The following is a 7,184-nucleotide window of genomic DNA, read 5'->3' on the forward strand; positions in this document are numbered from 1 at the left end:
TGGTATTTCTACAAAGAAGGAGGCACCCGTTAATTTCTTAACTTACCCGTTGGAAGGGAGATCTACCATTCGACGAGCCGACATTCTGGTCTTTGGATGGGTAGGAGGAAAACATGCATGTGTGGATCTAACAGAGGTTTCCCCGCTTGTGGGCTTAGGGGGTAGTGCATTCACGGTGGGTCAGGCTGCTTTAAAGGCTGCTTCGTGTAAAGTGACCAAAAACGAGAAAGTGTGCCTTGACAACCAGCACGTGTTTATCCCATTTACTTTTGATACTTTTGGTTTTCTGACACCAGAGGTCGTGGACCTACTTAGTCGAGTTCAAAGGGTCATGCATAGTAATTATGACCCCGAGATCTATTGACGTAGTTTTTAAAAGACTTAGTTTTGCTATTCAAAAAGGGGTAGCGGCGCAGCTTGTTGCCCGTTTACCAATTATCTCGATGTAAATTCATATAATTGTATTGAATATGAAAGTTGATTCTGATTTTATAAATTAAAAAACTCTTATTAACAAAAAAAAAAACCATACAAAAAACATAAATCAACATAAACAAACTCTATGCCTTCAAATTCATCAAAAGTACCAAATTGAAACTCGAAATCGAATCAAACAGCATGCTTACAACTCGAAATCGAATCGGATCAAACCCTAAAAACATGATCAAACAATCCAAATCACTACAAAATTCATCAAAATCACTTACATCCAGTTGATTATCTATAACCTGGCTAAAGACAATTTTATCACTAAGAGGAGATGCCTTTGAATGTTCTATCCCTGCGTTCATATTACGTAACTTGCTGCACAAGTTCAACACGCAAATTCAAATGAATAAGACTGGAAACAAAACTAAAAAAAGAAAAGAAAATGATGTTTAATCTTATGTCATGTATTATACAAATGCTTACTATGAACAAGCCAGATTAAATAAGTTGCGTTTGATAAAACCGCCAGCAGAAATTTCCTGTTGTAAACCTAACAAAGAATGGAAACGGTTACTAACAATAACATGAGTATCATACAAAAGAACCTTGTGACTAACAGAAAAATCCCTGAATAAATTCTTTCCAGAACTCGAGGAATAACACAGAAAATAGTAGGTTTCAGCTCCCCTATGTCTTCAATCAGCATTTTAACATCCTGCATATATGGTACATTTGATATAAGTAGGAAGTCAGGCAATAAGTCAGGATAGATCATGTCATTAATCGATCCGATTCCAAATGCAACCCATTGAAAAACTAAATATAAATCACAACAAAAGAAAGAACAGAAAAGGGATTGTCAACTATGCATGGTACAACCATACTTGTCGTTACTATCCATGCAGAAATCCCAGTGGTTTCTTTCACCTTGATCTTCCTAAGAATCCCATTGACCATGTTACTAGCACTCGTGGCCTAAAGGAAACTTTTGGAAGCTGCCCATTCTGCAGTTATACATATAGTTAAGTGAAATAAGAAACACTTTATTCCAACAATAAAATATTACCTCGTCTACAACAACATACAAAAGGACCTCCAACTTTACAATCTTGTAAAATTCCAGTCCAAAAGATCAGCAAACATGGTACAAAGAGTGAGCCTTGAACTAGGCAAGAGCTTTTATAAGCAAAACCCGACTATTGTTAGGCGCAATATTAAAAAACACAAGTTACAAACCAAGAAAATTAATCTAAAAAGATAAAAACCAACTATTTCACATCAATAATCATTAAAACCTAATCTACTTCAGTGAGATTAGGAAAGTTAATCTCACATTCTTCTACAGTCGATGTATAGAAGTTGCCCTAGGGTTTCCATCATCCTTCATACAATCAGCTTCAAAATCCACTTCTCCGATGCTTACGACATTGCACCGCTTTCGACATCGAACAGATTCGTTGCACCGCTTTCAACATCGAACATAATCGGTTCTTTTTCGCTTCTTCCGATAACGTCATCTACATCGTTCGTATTTCTTCATCTCAAGTAAGCCCTAACTTCTTCTTACTCTTTATTTGAAGTATGGTGACCAGAATTCACATTAGTAATTTGAAGGAGAGGAGGCTAGGGTTTAGAGCATTCACATCCATGCCATCAAATTATGTGTGTAGAGTTTTTATGATATAAAGAGTATAAAAAGTGGTTGTGAGTGAATGAGAGAGAAAATGTTACTATTCATCTGTATATTTTGGGGACATTGTTCACCCCTATAATTTGGGTACATTGTTCACCCCTATAATTTTTTTAGTATATTTTGAAAGTGCTTGTGAGTAGAGAAGATAGAAAAGGTAATGATAAAGGTATAAAAAATATTATTTAGAGAAAAATGCCCGGATAGTCCCTGTGGTTTCACCTTTTTTCACCTATAGTCCCTATCTTTCTAAAACTACTTGAATAGTCCCCAAGGTTTCAAGTTTTGTTCTCGGATAGTCCCTGGCTCTAACTTCAGTTACTTTTCTCTGTTAAGTGGTTGTTAAGAGGGTGTGAAATGACAAAAATACCCTTTCCTTAAAAGGCGAAACCACAGGGACTATCCGGGCATTTTTCTCTTTTTATTTATAAAACCCCACCACCACACTTCATCTTCAACCTCCACCCACCATCACTCTCCTCCACCCTCCACCGTCACCGCCACAGTCAAGATTTCACAAGATCTCTATAAAACCCTATCCTAAAATCCACGGCCACACATCATCTCTTCTCTCCTAATTCCCTTCTTTGCAACATATCAGTATACACACACAGAACCTCACTTTCTTCTTCAACATTAGAAAACCCTTAACTCTCCAACTCTTCTCTCAATCACAACACAGCACACCCTCACCTCCTCTCTCAAGCCAGCCAACAACTCAAGTACCCCCCTGCTCCTTTCTACTCCGGCGAATCAAGGCGGCGGCGGTAGTATGTTCCGACGACACACCCCCTTCTTGATGCCTGCTGCGGTGGTGTGAGGTTCCGACGACGAGAAATGAGAGAAAGAGAGAAAGACGAGGTAGAGAAGGAGACGCTGCGAGAGAAAGTAGGGTGGTGGCAGCGGCGGCGGCAACGGCAGCGCCGCCGTGAGTGGCGGCGGCAGTGGAAGACGGTGACGGCAAGCCGCGGTGGAGGTGCTGGTTGTTGTCATTCAGTCTTGGTTCAACTCAGTCGGGTAATCCCTGTTCCGGTTCAGATTTGGTGAATGCTCGAATCAGATTCAAGGTATGCTTGGTTAAGATTCAAGATCATCATCTCCAATCAATGGCAAGCACGATCATCTTCAGTAATAATCATCATCATCATCTCCGACAGATAAACGGCCGGAGCCGAGAGAGATCGAGAGGGAGGATGAGGGTGTTGTGCGATTGGTGTGTTTGTAGGTAGGGTTTTAAGTGAGGGGTGGGGGTTTGCAGGTGGGTGTGTGTGACCGGAGCCACTGTGCAGCCATTGACTGAGCTTCAAGGAGGGTGTTGTATGAAACGGTTAATGCTGATTGGATGATTTGGATTGGGGTTTTGTTAGGGTATTGGGTTAGAAGATTCGCATAGTTGTTGGTACCTGGTGGCTTTGCAAGCTTGTTGGATTAGATCGGGAGTGGGTGGTGTGTCTGTTGTTGAGTGGCGGATGGTGGTGGTGGAGGGTGGAGGAGGGTGATGGTGGGTGGAGGTTGAAGATGAAGTGTGGTGGTGGGGTTTTATAAATAAAAAGAGAAAAATGCCCGGATAGTCCCTGTGGTTTCGCCTTTTAAGGAAAGGGTATTTTTGTCATTTCACACCCTCTTAACAACCACTTAATGGAGAAAAGTAACTGAAGTTAGAGCCAGGGACTATCCGAGAACAAAACTTGAAACCTTGGGGACTATTCAAGTAGTTTTAGAAAGATAGGGACTATAGGTGAAAAAAGGTAAAACCACAGGGACTATCCAGGCATTTTTCTCTATTATTTAATTGAAAAGGAGAGGAAAAATGTAGTGTTTTTTACTGTAATTTAAGATGAAAATATGATGAAATGGATGTGAATGCTCTTACAAAAAAGAAAACGTAGATATGAATTCTCTCTCTTTCTACATTTATAATGAAAGAATGAGTATTGGGATGAGTAAAAGAATTCAAAATTTGAAACACTCGCTTTATTAGAGATTATTATAGATTATTTTTTTGTATTTTAAATAGATTAAATATTGATTAAAAAATTGAAATATTAATATTTATGATGCAATAATGACATCAGATAGGCATTGTTGGACAGCCTATCTGATTGTCACGTCAGCATTGTGATGTCAGCGCTAATTCTCCTTTTAATCTTTTATATAAAGTATAAATAATGGGTTTGTCATACAAAGTACCCTTAACGTAACAATTGAAGGAGAGATTTTTTTTTTTTTTTTTTTGAATTTCCTTCCCTAATTATTAAGCATGTATTTTAGTCTCATAATCCTAAAAAATCATAATTTTACACTAATAGAGTAATTATACAACTTTGTAGAGTAATTATAATTACACTACAAAATTGTAGAGTAATTAATTATAATTATCCTACAATAATAACATTACTACTGTAAATCTTGAATTTTTTTTATAATTTACAATAGTAGGAAAAATAAACGTATTGTTTCTATTTAAAAAATAGCAAAATTACATGAAATGGTACATGAGAATTCGAGATAATAAAGCAGGATAAATATTTGAATTATTATCCAGATGATGGTTATCCTTCATAGTAATTAACCTTATTAATCTACATTTTTTTTTAACTTTCACCAAAGTCCGGCTACCCAGTTACACCCATAGAAAAAAGGAGAATCCATGTTTGCGATTGCAAACAGCGTTGGAGACCCAGCAGCACCCGAAGACCCATTATGATAAAACAATAATAATAAATTGAAGTAAACCAAGAAAATACTAACACCTGACATCCACCGTCCATGCATGACATTTTGTCACGAATAAGACTCCAACCGACGACCTCCTCTGTAAAAACTTATCCAGGTACCACTAGAACACTACCCCAAATATAAATAAAACAAGAAAATACTAAGACTATCCACTATGGTGACCAAACTTCCCAAACGGTTGCCATGTGGATAATAAGACAAAAAAAACAAGCAATTTTTTAATTTAATAACTTATTATTTCTCACAACCAGGTTGTGTATACAACCCAAGGTTGCAACCACTTATATTAATATTTAATTGTTTTTTTTTTTTTTGTCTTTTTCCTTGTAAACAATAACTATAAATCATTTTTATTTAATAAAATATTAGTTTAGGTTGGGTTGTGATTGTGAGTGAAAAATTGAATTGGGTTGGGTTGTATAGGTGGAAGAGAGAGAAATTAGTATTTTAATGAAAGATTGGGTTGGGTTGGGTTGTAATAGTGGATAGTCTAACACCGTTTTACCTTTTTAACACCATTGATGGGCCACGTTATACTTCAACTTCAGCCCGACAAAACCCATGATCAAGCACTTAAATAATCCACATTGGTTTAGTTTAGTTTCATGGCCCATTTTTTCTTTATTTGTATTTAAACTAGTATTAAGCCCCCCGCGTTCCGGTGGGGGCGTAAAACCATGACAAATAGTATCAATGCGACAACACTGTCAATGACCACAAACACTGAAGTTGCGACGTGTTAATGCGGAAAAATTAGACCGACATGTAAAACATAGAAAATAATAACTAAATCGATTTAGGACCCGCGCGTTGCGATGAATCTATCAAACGGGAAAAAATGACGACATAAAAACATTTAATCACACACACACGTTGCGTCATGTTAACTCACAAAATTAAGAACGAAGCGTAAAACAAAACGTAAAAACATTGAACCACACACGAACATTGCGCCGTGTTAACTTGCAAAATTTAGAACAAAACGTAAAACAAAAATTTTGCAAAATATGAAAAGTATTCGGTACCAAAGTTGAAACTAAAAAAGTTTTGATGTTATATTAGCAAATATAGAAAGCTTTTGGGTTAAAAGTGTAATATCAATTATTTTATTTTTTTGAAAACCACCCTAAATAAAATGTTGCTAATTTATAATGGGTAAATTGCTAATTTCATTTTGCCAGTTATTTTAATTTCACGCCTTCATAAATCTTTTCCTCTTGATTCTCGAGTGGCGAGTGTGCGTTGATTTAATTTTCATAAAAAACGGCAATTATTACTGCTACTCTATTTTATATAAATAGTTCTAAACTACGCAGTTGTTAAGATTTAAACTTAAAAACCTTCTTTAAAAAAAGCATATGAAGCTACCAAGTGGAATATTTGTGTAGTTAGCATTTCCTTCAACACAAGTATTCATAGAAACAAGTAAATGCATTTAAAAAAAATCTTGCTACGAACTCATCAAATACGTTGAGATAGCAAAACTCAAAAAACTAAGACTCTTCCTTTGACAATAATTGCAAAAACTGAGCTTGCTTCAATAACTACACAAAGAAAGGGAGTTGTGTATGATGGTTAATTATGCATGATGACGGGGTAGCCCAAGACCAAATAAAGTAACCAAACATATAAGTGCTTAAAAGGTTAAACGGTTCAATGGTTAAAAAGCTGTGAAGTGGGAAAAGCGAGAAGGGAACAGTAATCAATCACATCCGAGCTCAGTCCACCAACCCACGCTCGCAAAAAACAGAGCAGGTCTGCAATACATGCTATTACCCAGGGGTCCAAAGCCTTCAACCCCAAAAGGGGAAACCCTCCACTGCAAACAGGTTCCACTAGTCTTGTACATGCCATTTAAGGAGATGTCTTCCCCTATAAGAAGACAGCTCTTTCACTTCAAAAAGACATTCCAAACCAGAGAAAGATTCCTTCATCTCTGGTCATTCATAAGAGTACTTGCTTCCAAGTTACTCCTCGTCATATTCACCACATACATTCTGTTTGCTTTCATTTCTGGATTCGAGCTTGTCTCGGAGAAAGAACCTCAAAGCAAACAACAACTACATACTAGTGAACCTCCTTCCACGTTTTGCAAAACGTGGGGGGACCCCGCGACCTGCGTTAGCCAAAACTGAACCCTTCAGCCTTTTTGCCTAACCAACTCAGCTACCATTCTCGGTCTAGTGTTTGTTGCATCAACAAGTTGGCGCCCACCGTGGGGCTACGCCACTATTTCTTCTCAAAAAGACCTAGTAGTGTAGCTCTCTTCACTCGAAATCACCATGTCAGAAAGTGGATCCCCGGGAGAAGTGAACCAGATCCCTAA

General features: G+C 37.4%; 1 long non-coding RNA gene across 3 annotated transcripts; it reads right to left on the minus strand.

Annotated features, from left to right (window-relative positions):
* Positions 1 to 550: 550 nt before the first annotated feature.
* Positions 551 to 2,121, minus strand: LOC110891244. Of its 3 annotated transcripts, XR_002565194.2 has the most exons (4): positions 1,763 to 2,121; positions 1,496 to 1,605; positions 913 to 1,433; positions 551 to 804 (listed from the first exon to the last, which is right to left on the minus strand). It is a non-coding gene; the product is annotated as an uncharacterized LOC110891244 (long non-coding RNA). The 3 variants fall into 3 exon arrangements; XR_002565191.2 differs by having other exon boundaries at positions 1,496 to 2,121; XR_002565193.2 differs by lacking the exon at positions 1,496 to 1,605 and having other exon boundaries at positions 1,763 to 2,120.
* Positions 2,122 to 7,184: the final 5,063 nt, after the last annotated feature.

Source organism: Helianthus annuus, chromosome 11, assembly GCF_002127325.2.
Source record: "Helianthus annuus cultivar XRQ/B chromosome 11, HanXRQr2.0-SUNRISE, whole genome shotgun sequence".
Classification (NCBI taxonomy): Eukaryota; Viridiplantae; Streptophyta; class Magnoliopsida; order Asterales; family Asteraceae; genus Helianthus; species Helianthus annuus.